General features: G+C 38.6%; 1 protein-coding gene and 1 pseudogene across 1 annotated transcript in view; one reads left to right on the top strand and one right to left on the bottom strand.

The window, feature by feature from the left end:
• Window positions 1-12,560, top strand: part of GAB2 (GRB2 associated binding protein 2) — a 167,081-nt gene that overhangs the window by 40,733 nt on the left and 113,788 nt on the right. The window lies entirely within an intron of this gene.
• On the bottom strand, window positions 2,583-4,161 carry LOC144234279 (proteasome subunit beta type-3 pseudogene; annotated as a pseudogene).

The raw sequence follows: 12,560 nt of genomic DNA, 5'->3' as shown, positions 1-12,560 counted from the left end.
CAGTCTATTAGATTGAAGATGCTGGAAGGCGAATGGCTTCAGCAGAAGAAAAGGTCAGATTTAAAAGCTTTTCTGGGCATGGTATTTATTGTTGCTTTTTTGACCTTCAGAAAAGTCCCCTGTGTGTTTGTCCTTGATTCTTGCCTTTCCCATTAATGCTTGAAACTACATTGCTGGCTAGGCTGGGTCTTTGGCATAGATGGCTTTGTATGCGGTATTATTTGAGAAGGTGTAGCCCCCATCCAGATTACTAGGCCTGTTACCTTTCATACCATTATAGTGTCAGAAGTCTTTTTCACTCTTGAATATTTTAGTTTTCAGCATCACTATACATATATGTATAAAATATTATATATAAGTTATATATATTACATACATAATATGTATAAAATATATATGCATATATACACACTATTCTGTAAATATACTTATGTAAACAACTTATGAAATAATACTTTAAAATACAGAAGAATAAGAAATAGGACCTAGTGCCTTGGGCAAATTACTTAACCTTTCTGTGCATTTTTTCTGAAACATACAACCTGCCACCTGATGATTATGAGGAGGTATCATGGTCTTGGAAACATGACAGACCCTTCCAAAAGTCTTCTTCTTTCCGTGGGTGGGGTTGTGGGGGTGGCCACTATTCTTTCAGTGATGTCGTGTACCTGCTGGAACCATGACACTGAGCTGGTGTGGAGTATGAGACATACAGAATGGGAAGATGTCAGTTCCTACTTTCAGGGAACTTTACCTTTTTGTTATTCTGATGAACACAAAGGAAGACACTGGTTAGACTTATAGAAAAGTAAGGGCACCTTGGTGGCTCAGTTAGTTAAGCATCCAACTTTGCCTTAAGTCATGATTTCGTGGTTCATGAGTTCAAGCCCCACATCGGGCTCTGTGCTGACAGTTCAGAGCCTGCTTTGGATTCTGTGTCTCCCTCTCTCCGCCCCTCCTCCGCTTGAGCTCTGTCTTTCTGTCTCTCAAAAATGAATAAACATTTTTTTTTAAAAATTTAAAAAAAGAATTGTAGAAAAGTAGCTTTGAGGTAGGTTATAAGAAGGCAAAATAAAGTTTTGCTTATTTCTGTACTTCTCAGAGTGAGTTCCAGAATCGGTAGCATCAGCATCATATAGGTGCCTATTGGAAGTACAGATTTTTCAAGCACTTGGCTGTCTTATTTGGTTGAGAGTTTGACTCTTGATGTTAGCCTGAATTGTGATTTTGCAGTCCTGGGATAGAGCCCCTTGTCAGGCTGTGCACTGGGCATGCAGCCTACTTGGGATTCTTTCTCTCCCTCTCTCTCTGCCCCTTCCTTGCTCTGGCATATGCTCTCTCCCTCTTTCTCAAAAATAAGCATTAAAAAAAGAAGTGCAAATTCTCAGACCCCAAGCTAGACCTACTGAACCATACATTGTAGGGTAGGAGCCTATAATTGGTGTTTTATAATCCCTCTAGTGATTGAGATGCATACTGAGGTTTGAGAACCACTGCCTATTTTGTGACTTACTCTTGAGCCATTTGATAACATAAAGTCCCTTAGGATTATCTGGAGCTGCAGTATCCAATACAGTGGCCACTAGCCACAGGGATATTTAAATTTAAATAAACTAAAACTACATAAAATTATAAATCTAGTTTCTTGGCTGCACCGGCCACATTATAAGTGCTCAATAGACACATGTAGCTAGTGTCTACCATACTGGACAGTACAGATATAAACATTTCTGTCATCACAGAAATTAATGGTGAGCTCAAGGCAACTGTGCTCAAACTTTAGCATGAATCAGATCACTTGGACAACTTAATAAAACAGAAATTGCTAGCCTCCACTACAAGGATTTCTGATTCAGTAGGTCTGGGGTTTGGCAAGAGAGATCATTTTTCTAATTTTTCTAAATTTCTGGGTCATGCTTATGATGCTGGTCCAGGGAGCACACTTTGAGAACTGATGGGTTGGGTAAGGATTCTTGACCTGAAACCTATAAATCTCCTATAGTTGAATATAAAATATTGCATATATCCACATAATAAAAGTTACAGGAGGGGCGCCTGGGTGGCTCAGTCAGTTAAGTGTCCAACTCTTGATTTCAGCTCAGGTCATGATCTCAAGGTTATGAGATTGAGCCCCGCATCAGGCTCTGTCCTGACTGCATGAAGCCTGCTTGGGATTCTTTCTCTATCTTTCTCTGCTTCTCTCTCTCTCTTACTCTCTAAAAATAAATAAATAAACATTAAAAAAAGTTATTGGATATAGGGCCCATTGGTTTAATCTCATAGTTTTTGGCTCATAGTTTTTGAAAGAAAATCTTTTTTTTTTAGTTTATTTATTTTGAGAGAGAGTGTGTGTATACAAGTGGGGGAGAGACAGAGAGAGTGGGGGCGGGGGAGAGAATCCCAAACAGGCTCAGCACTGTCATCAGAGCCCCATATGGGGCTTGAACTCACAGACTGAGATCTTGACCTGAGCCAAAACCAAGAGTCAGATGCTTAACTAACTAAACCACCAAGGTGTCCCAAAAGAAAAACTATTTTATTTAAAAAAAAAAAAAAAAAAAGCAGTCTCTGCGAACAGAGAGTTAGTCCAGGTGGGCCTTCAGTGTCCTGCTGGTAATTTTGTCCTTCTCAATGATGTAGACAGTAACTCCCATGCCTGACACTGTGTCCCTATCCAAGCATTCAGCATGGCTTGTGAGATGGTTTCCAATTGGTGTTCTGGATCTATGTTGGGCTCCCAGAGGGACTCACACATCCTATATGTTTGTTTGGAGTAGGTGCCACTGACCACAAAGTCTGTCAGTCAGCAGGGGGCAGCCAGTGAGGTCTAGAGAACAAATGAAGTGCTTAAAGGTATTCGGATCCAACCCAGAGAGGACTGGCTCTGTGTAGAAGGAGCCAAACCATTTCTCATATGACAAGTTGGCCACCATGCTCATGAGAATGTAAGGCTTGATCTGCCAGCCTTCCTTCAGCTCATACAGATTTAGCTGGAACTTGAGGCGCTAGGCACAGCCTAGACATCAGTGGTGATGTGTATAGCCTGTCACCCAGGGAAAAATCTTCTGAAAGCCCGTGGTCACCATCTGGGCCTGGATCCCGAAGTGCCTATTGGCAGCAATGACCACACAGCTCTTCCCCTTTGTGGCCATGATGGCCCGTCCATTATAGGACATAATAGACAACACAGTTGCAGTCAGCCAGTTCAGGCCAGTTAAGGCTAAGCAACCACTCTTGCTGCCTTCTCTTTCAGGTGGGTCAGCAGATCAGTCAGGGAAGGTTTTAGAAACACTTAACAGAAAATCTGAGTAATAGTGTCTTAAATTACAAGGATGTTGATGTTCATTTAGCACATAAGAAGGAGGAAGCTTCAGGGTTCTGTCCTTGACCTATGCATGTTACCAAGAAAACAAGGCACTTTCTTTCCCCTTTAGAAAACTTAATGATTTTTTTGGTCAGAACTGGATTGTATGCCCACCTGTCTAGTCCAATCCTGGCAAAAGGAAATTGATTTGCATAATTGCTTTAGACCAGTTGTGATTCAACCCCTGGGCTGAGGGGTGTGTTGGGGGGAAGATACCTTTCCTGTGAACATGGAGTCTCTATCAGTTCTCTGAACAAAATATCAGTTCTGTAACAAGGTACAAAGAGAGAATTGGCTATTGAGTTGATAGGGATCTGTGTCTATCTCTGCGAGTGACCTGGAAAACATTAGGAACATCTGTCCTGCATCTTTTCTGCTCATGATATTTCTTTCAACTTGCTAGACACAAGTAGGGCCTGGATATGCTCAGCTGTGAAGATTGACTTGGTTCTGTCCTCTCATACCTTAGGATAGGTCTGTGAAACAGTTCTGCTTGTAATGGGGATGAGGTGGGGTGGGATTTAAGAACCTGACCCAGGCCTCTGGGAATTAGCATGAAGTCAACCTGAAAACTAGCCCTGCTCTGGCTTTGACCCCCAATTCTAAGAAGAGCTCTTATCCAGGTCCTTTTGGCCAAGTCCTTGCCTTGCACTTTGATTCTTTAGGGATTCCCATGATTCTTCTTCTCTCGCTAGTCCTCTGAGAACTATAGTGCTGGTCCTGAATTTTGGGACCAAACCTTTGGATTCTGCTGCCAGATTGTCCGCGTGCCTGGATCCCTGCTTGTCTCCTCCCATCAATACGTTTCAGTTGCTCTGCTAAGTAAAGAGATCATGTCTTAAAGTGTACAATTTGAGTCTTCCATATAGAAATGATCAACAAAGCATTGGGAATTAACGAGATCATTGAAGAAGACATAAGGGGAAAGAAAAGAAAAGCTGACAACAACCACCCCAGCCTATTCAATCAGATTAACGGCATCATCATCTATGTTTTTATCCATAAACTCCACAAATCAATAGGCTTACCTATCAGACATGAATCAACACGCATCAATAGACCTAATAGTGTTTCTTGTGGCTCTCGGAGTCCAGAGAGTTGCCTGACGAAAGAGATGATGGCAGCTGAGCTGGCAGAGCTCTCCCCCCGGCTCCTCTAACCCCCAGAGCTCAAATTTATTTTTTTATGTTATGGTTCTGCACAACATTTTGTATGTAAAAATAAAGGGTTACACTTCTTAGAGCTCCAGAGCTGGAAGCCAGAAACAGGTACTAAGCTGTAAACATGTGAAGCAGAAACATAGTACTTTGCTGTTTTAGGAGCAAGAGCTCGGGCCCCTTTGTTCTCCTCTAGTTTTGAGCTGTTGCCTCATTTAACAGCTGGATACAGTACACAATTGTTTGCAGCAAAAGTCCTGCAAGTCTGCTTCCTTTAAAAGCTTCTTCCGCAACGTCCCTTCCCCCATCCTCCCAGGACAGAAGTGGACGCAAGGGGAGAATGTTTCAGTTCCCCTGCTGGGTTGTGGGTCTTCCTTTCACACCCTGTCCAGAACATCTAGGGAATTTTTACTTTCCAAAGTTGCTTACCAGAAACAATTTGGCAGAGTGTAGTTTGGGGGAGGATGCTCTAGTTAAAGGAGCACACAAAAGCACATGTCCCTCTGACTTCTTACCGTGTGTGAGGAAGGGAGCAAAGGAGCTTTAGTAAAATTGCAGTTCAAGCTAAATCAGGAAAGGAAATGAAGAACAACCAAAAATACTGCAGTTTGCATTAGGGCATCTAATCTCTGGCTCTCAGTTACACACACTAAAGATTATGACAGAATTTCAGTGTATGTTTATATATACTTTTTAGAAGTTTTTATCTGGTATTATAATATACTAATACGCTGAAGTTGCCTGTTTTTATAGTATAAATTTCAGAAAGTGAAGCTTGGCTTTTGGGGAATAAAAAGGCAACAGAGCAATTCTCAAAGAGGAAGTGCATGAGAATCTGAGGGTTTAGGGGGAAGATTATTTTTGGTTATAAACGGAGGGCCTTTGCTGAAAGTTGAAAAACATGTTTAGTCCAGTCTTCTGAGACTCAGAGAGAGACATGACTTGACAGAGTCTGAAAGTTGAGTATACATAGTTAATCCCAGAACCCAGGTCTCTTTATACTCTGTCCACAATGTTGGTCCCAATGCCGAGCCATCCCTCCAGATCCTAGTTTCCCATGGCCCGTTTTCTGCAGCTCAAGGCACCTTCTTGGTCTGTTGGCCTGGCTTCAGGGGAGATGGGCTACAGCTGGTCTGAAATAGAAAGACTGTAAATTTATTTAAACTTCCACCATGACCCATTTGCCTTACTTTTTCCACTGTGATGAATGAAAACGTAGACAAGAAAATGTTTTACAAGATGGACAACTCAGAGAGAATAAGGAAAAAGAACAAGGAACTGTGCGATTTGTTTTTGCTTTTAAAAAAGACGCATATTTACAGAACTTCTTTTTTTTTTTTTTTTTTTTTTTTTTTTTTTTTACCTCTGTCATCTGTGACCCATTCGTCTGTTCAGCCAAGATATTTTGGCTTTTTTTCCCTGGGAAACCAGTGGGTGGGTGAATATGGAGGAGCCAAGAGTTAACAAAATACCAGCAGATGCTGGAGCCGAGAGAGAGGATTGTCCTCGGCCTCACAAACAGAGCTGTATACCCCATTTACCATCTTCCCAGCCTCCTTTGAAATAGACTGCTAAAACTCCCCTGCTTGAGAGGATTTCCCAGCCCTGCTAAAGGAAATCTTCACTAACACTTCCAGTCTCTGGGCTATCACAGCTTTGCCTTCTGAGGATGCCCTAAGCACTGGAGGAAATAATAGCATTGTCTTTGAAGTCAAGCCTACTGTTTTGATTCCAGATCCATTCTTGAATCCAACTCTACCATTTACATCCGGGTGGCTTTTGATGAATTTCTTAAATTTTCTGAACCTGTTTCCTCATCTGTAAAAGAGATAATAGTGCCTGCCTCATCAAATCTGTTAAAATTAAATAAGATAATGTGTATGAAGTGCCTCACATGTTGCCAAATACCTTACTGATATTCAATAAATTAAACACCTTGTTGATACTCAATTACAAGGCTTTTGCAATGCCATCCCTTTATGTACAGCTTTTTGTTTCCCCTGTGACCAAGAAGTGCACAGTAGTAGCTTTTTAACTTGATTCTAGAGGCAGGAGAGACAAAGTAATTTTTTTTTTTCCTTATCAACTTTAAGGAATAACGTACACAAAACAAATCTGTTTAAATTCAGTGAGGTTGACAGTTGTTCAGCCCATGAAATGACTACTACAGTCAAGATACAGAACATTTCCCTTAGCCCCCCAAAATTCCTTTTGTCCCTTTGCAGTCTGTCCCTTTCTTTTTCCTCAGCCTCAGGCAAGCATTCATCTGTTGTCAGATGAGTTTGCATTTTATGTGAATAGAATTACACAATATACACATTTTTGGTCTGGCTTCTTTCAGCATAATGATTTTTAGATGTGTCCATGTTGGTGCATAGATCCTTTTTATTACTGAGTAGGATTCTACTGTATGGACATACTACCACATTAATGGACATTGGGGTTTTTTTCAGTTTCTGGCTATTTTAAATAAAGCTGATACAAACAACAAATATTCATTTGCACATCTTTGTGTGGATGTATGCTTTCATTTCTCTTGTATAAATAGCCAGGAGTCAAATAGGCTTGGTCATATGGTAATTGTTTGTTAACCTTTTTAAGAAATTGTTTTCCAAAAAAACCCAGAAATTGTTTTCCAAACTGGCTGTACTATTATACATTCCCCGCAACAGTGTATATGATTTTCAGTTCTACATTATCATCAACACTTGGTATGGCCAGTCTTTTTAATTTTAGTTCTTCTTTTATTTTTTTAATTTTTTTAACATTTATTTATTTTTGAGACAGGGAGAGACAGAGCATGAGCTGGGGAGGGGCAGAGAGAGAGGGAGACACAGAATCTGAAACCGGCTCCAGGCTCTGAGCTGTCAGTACAGAGCCCGACCCGGGGCTCAAAACCAGGAACCGCGGGATCATGACCTGAGCTGAAGTCGGGTGCTTAACCAACTGAGCCACCCAGGTGCCCCTAATTTCAGTTCTTCCGATGGGATTACAGGTAATAGTGTATAACTTTGGTTTTAATTTACTTTTTCCTGATGTCTAATAATCGTTAGCATCTTTTCATGTGCTAACTGGCTTTTTTTTATAGCTTCTTTTGTGTAGTCTCTGATTAAGGCTTTTGATCATGTTTTATATGGTTTCATTTATCTTCTTGTTGCTAAGTTCTAAGTTTTTTTTAATGGTCCGGATACCAGCTTTTTGTTAGGTAGAAATAGCTGTAATTTTTTCCTTTAGTCTGTGAAAACATGTATTTTCTTTCAGTATGGCTTGCCTTTTCATTTTCTTTAATGGTGCCATTTGAGGTGCAAAAGCTTTGAATTTTGGTGGTCTATTTATTCTATTTTTCTTTTATGATGATTTTTGTTGTTGTTTTTCTACCTCAAGGTTACAAAGATTTTCCTCCTATATTTTCTTTTAAGAGCTCTGAGTTTTAGCTTTTACACTTAGATCTATGATCCATTTCAAGTTAAATTTTGTATATGGTGTGAGGTAAAAGTTAATATGGAAATTATCTTTTGAGTGTTTTATGTATCAGGAGCTCAATTTAGTTCCCAATAAATAAGTGTTCTCAGGTAATTATCCCTCATCTTAATGATGAGAAAAATAAGCCTCGGAAAGATTAAGTATCTTGTTTAAATCTTACAACCAAGATTCAACCCCATGATGGCCCATGCCAAATCCCTTATTCTTTCTACTCTATTACACTGGCATTTTGTTTTCAACATTGAATCGAAATCTATATTTTAAAAGCCCAACTGTAACCCGTGGAAAGGCTATAAAAATATGGGATGGCACTGCCATTGTCAGGACACTGATATGCCGTTGTCATATCTCCAAGCACAACCTTATGACATTAACTATGGCAAGGATACTGGACCTAGGACCCAGGGCTCCATGTCGGGCCATTTGCTTAGGTCTGTATTTCAGAAGTTGTAAATACAACTCTCTTGGTGTTCTCTTGACAAGAAGCCTTATTCTGAGTTCTTCTTCCATTTTACAGCAGTCCATCAGAAATATGAAGTTAAGTGCCTGGCCACACACACAGTTAATCCTGAAGAGCACCCAGCAGGATAGCTGACTCTCACTGTGTTTTGCTTGAGTTTTTATATTTGGAAAACAAATAATGAGTCAGTCTCCCTTCTCTCCCTCTCTCTTCTTCACCACCCCTTCTAAATTCTCTTAGATTCTGCGGTCACACTAGGTAAATATCTTTTCCCTAAAATATCTTCTGAGCTGTGACAGACTCATGTGAGAAGCAAAGTCACCTACTCTGATATTTAGTTCACCCCTTCCCCTTTGAAAGAAAGGCCTATTTAAGGCTCTTCATTTTTGTCATCTTAGAAGGGTGTGTGTCTTACTTAGTAAGACCATTTTGTTTCTTTAAAAAATATATATGGGAGGGTTTGTGAAGATAACAGCTGTACCTCTCTGTTCGTGCTTTCCAACAATATAGCTTTGGTAAATTCACTCCTCCTTCCTTTCTTTGAGGCTGTATGGTGTAGGGGGAAGAGCAGTGAGTTTTGGAGTAAGAAGTTTGTAGATTTGAATTCCAGCTCCACCATTCACATAGCCAGAAAATTACTCACTCTCTATGAAGTTAAACTTCTTTTTCCTTTTCTATAAAATGGGCATAACAAGGGCTCTATGGATTTGTTATAGAATGTCTATATGATGTCTGGCACATGTGTATGCTTATGTTATCTCATCCTGTTCTCCTCTTCTATTAAATCTCTTTCCAAAGAATAAAAACTCTTTTTATGGGATACTTATAAATAGTCTGAAGAAGGGGTGTTTGAGACTTATAAAGAATGCTTTTTGAGTACAGAGCCCTAATTTAAGATGCCTTAACAAATATACTGTTGTCTTTGAGCTGGGCAGTCTTATTTTGAAGTCCAGCCATGGAAGGTGAAGCATTAAAGTCGTCTTGCCTGTTTTTTCCCTCAGGGTTGCCAAGTAGATTGTCCTGGGTCTCTAGAAGCAAACTCTACATCTGTGATGTGAGTATTTGCTAGTGAGAAGCTTATCTTCTGGGCAGAAGCATAAGCTGGGAGAAGAATGGAAGGGGAAAGATAGTCTATTTGGCTAATACAGACAGGATCAAGTATAGATTAATGGGAGGAAGAAGGGAACTCAGTAGAGACATTTGGGAGTTCCGTCTTCTTAAATATAGCCTCCCAAACTATAAATCTCTGTGTCAGTGATGAGGAGAAGCCAATGTCTGTAAGTAACTTCTGGTTACCGCACCTTAAAAGTAACCTCATTTTCCTGTCTTCCATGAGAGCCTTCTTTGCATTTCAGTCTGGGAGCTGGTCCTTTGTCCATTAAGGAGTCCTCAGTCCCCTCAGTCACTGTTTGAAACCTGTCCATCCTTTGAGATATAATTTGAAGGCTTAGCTCTTCCAAGAAGACTCCTTTGGCTACACTGCGAAGCTAATGGTTTCTTGGCCATACTAAAGCATTCAAATAGCCTTGAGAATCTAAATCTGTGAATATTTAATAAGTACAAACTGTGTGTGTTGGAGAAGGGAGATTGATTATAGAGATAGATCAGATATAGTATCAGTGTCTGGCACTTATACTTGACTATTCCTTATACCACTTGTGTTTCCTCAGCTGGATTCTCAAGCCTCTCAGAAGTCTGGTGATTACTTAACTCTAACCTAAATCTCTCCTAATACATAAGTGTAGCTCTAATTTTATTTCATTTTCCCAGGCTTCATACTGTCTGTAATTTTGGATACAGTTTATCTCACTTAATGTTATAAGTTTAAAAATGCTTATTATACATTTTGAAGATAATTTAAGGCTACACTGTGACTCAGTCATTAAAACACTTTGTAGCAAGCACCAGAATACCAGAGCCTTAGTGATCCTGGATAAAGAAAAGGGCATCATTGAATCATTAAGTTCCTCAGACATCTTGCGCAGCTTACCACTTACACCTAAGATTCTATTTTTCCTCTCCCTAACTGTATATAGAATATTTTGGCTTTCCAACAAGTAAGATGAGATAATTCCTATACATATATAGGAATAATAATCTCTTCCTATGTATAATATATATTGTATAACTAAATAACATTTATATTCAGATCTCTAAAATAAAGAAGTCTTAAGTTTCACCTGGGGATGATTCTAAGAATTAAAAACTAATAAATATCCTTTTTAGTATTACAATTATGTAAATATTTACAGCAGAGAAGAATTGCATAAGTTGACCCAGAAGAAAAATAAAGTTCTATGGTACTAAACCCGTGATACTTAAAGGAGATTAATCCAAACATCAAGATCAAATAGATTCTCTTTCTACATTCTATCACTTGCCACATTTTCTTTGCTTCATATTTATACCTTGCCTTTCTTGTTTGTTTTCTTGGGAGTTTTGGATTGCCTTTTTTTCCTGACTGAAGAAAGAAGCATCTGCTTTTACCATATTACTGACATCGCTTGACTTCCTAATCATACTGTTTGTTTTAGGGAAATAACTTTCATCTTACCACATTCTTCTCTAAGTCCACAGAGTTTTTGTTCTAATGTCAAAGCCTACTATCATTTCATTAAAGTCCTGGGTTAACTCTCCTTTCTTGCACCTTATGTCATCTCTTTCTTAGAATCCTTTTTAACTTTGCCATAAAGCGTCCTTGGTAATTTTTCAGAAAGAATGTAGAGAAGTTAGACTTTCTCTGTGTTCTTGCATATCTAAACTGTTTCTACTCAGTTGATTCTTTAGAAAGTTTTCAATTAATCACTGATTTCTTTTCTTTTTCCTGACCTTGCTCTCCTTATTCTTTGATTCTGTGATATCAGTTACAAGAGCTACTAGCTGTAAGTGAATTTGAAATCTGTCTCAATTGAATTAAGATAATACTGTAAATTTAAAATACAAATCAAATTTCAAAGAACAAAAAGACAAGATAAGAAAATATCTCATTTTTACATTGATTATATGTGGAAATGATAATACTTTGGATATACTATTAAAGTTAATTTTATCTGTTTCTTTTTTTTTTTTAAGTGTAAAAAGAAATTTCAGAATTACATATGTGGCTCGTATTACATTTGTTTTGGACAGTACTGCTCTGACTGCCAACATGATACCTTTCTAGGCCTTATAAAGAAGCAGCATTAGCTACTACATGCATCTTTTCCCCATGTTCCTTTACCTGGCTTCCTTCACTTGGGCAGGCTGTAGCTACACCTACATTGTAGTACATCTACCAGTGTAATTCCCTTACTTTCCATCTTTTGAAAAGTGTTAAAAGTTTCTGGTCTAGCAGCACCTGGCTGGCTCAGTCAGTAGTACACGTGACTCTTAATCTCAGAGTCGTGAATTTGAGCCTCCCATCGGATGTAAAGATTGCTTAAAAGAATAATAATGAAATGCATTTTTTAAAAAAATATTCTGTTCTTTTTCTTCCTTTATTTTTCTCTCCCACCCTAAGCATAGGTATTCATTTATTCAGCCTTGTGCTACTTTGTCATGTCTTTGGAATCTGGGAGGGAGGAGAAGTAAACATATTTTCAGTATTTCAACTGTGAAACAGAAGATTTTACTGATGCTTTCATTATTTTGACCAACAGTATCATGGACATCTTCATACATAAGTCTGTCTGCATCTCTGGATATTAAGATGGATTTCTGCAAGTAGACATACTAGTCTGGATTATATGATTTTTTTTATGGATCTCGATATACATATTAACACATTTATTTCCCCCAAAAGTAGCAACTTATGTTCTCAGTTGATAATTCAATAAGAGATAATAGCTGTTATCCAAAAGGTACCCAGATTCAATATGAATCCTCTTATTTGAGCCTTTTATCTCAACTTTTGTGGAAAGCATAACCTGTTTTCTGAATCATGTAACTTTTTGGAGTCTTCATTTTCTTATTTGTAAAATAGAGATAATCATACCCTAAAGTAATGTATATGAATATTCATTAAAGTAATATGTTCATTAATTCATTTCAGCAAGTGTTGNATTCCCTTACTTCAAAACTAATTTCTTAAGGAGGGAATAGAGTAGGATATAAGACA

Source organism: Crocuta crocuta, unplaced genomic scaffold, assembly GCF_008692635.1.
Source record: "Crocuta crocuta isolate KB4526 unplaced genomic scaffold, BGI_CrCroc_1.0 scaffold561, whole genome shotgun sequence".
Lineage (NCBI taxonomy): Eukaryota > Metazoa > Chordata > Mammalia > Carnivora > Hyaenidae > Crocuta > Crocuta crocuta.
This window is presented reverse-complemented; position numbering and strand designations above follow the sequence as displayed.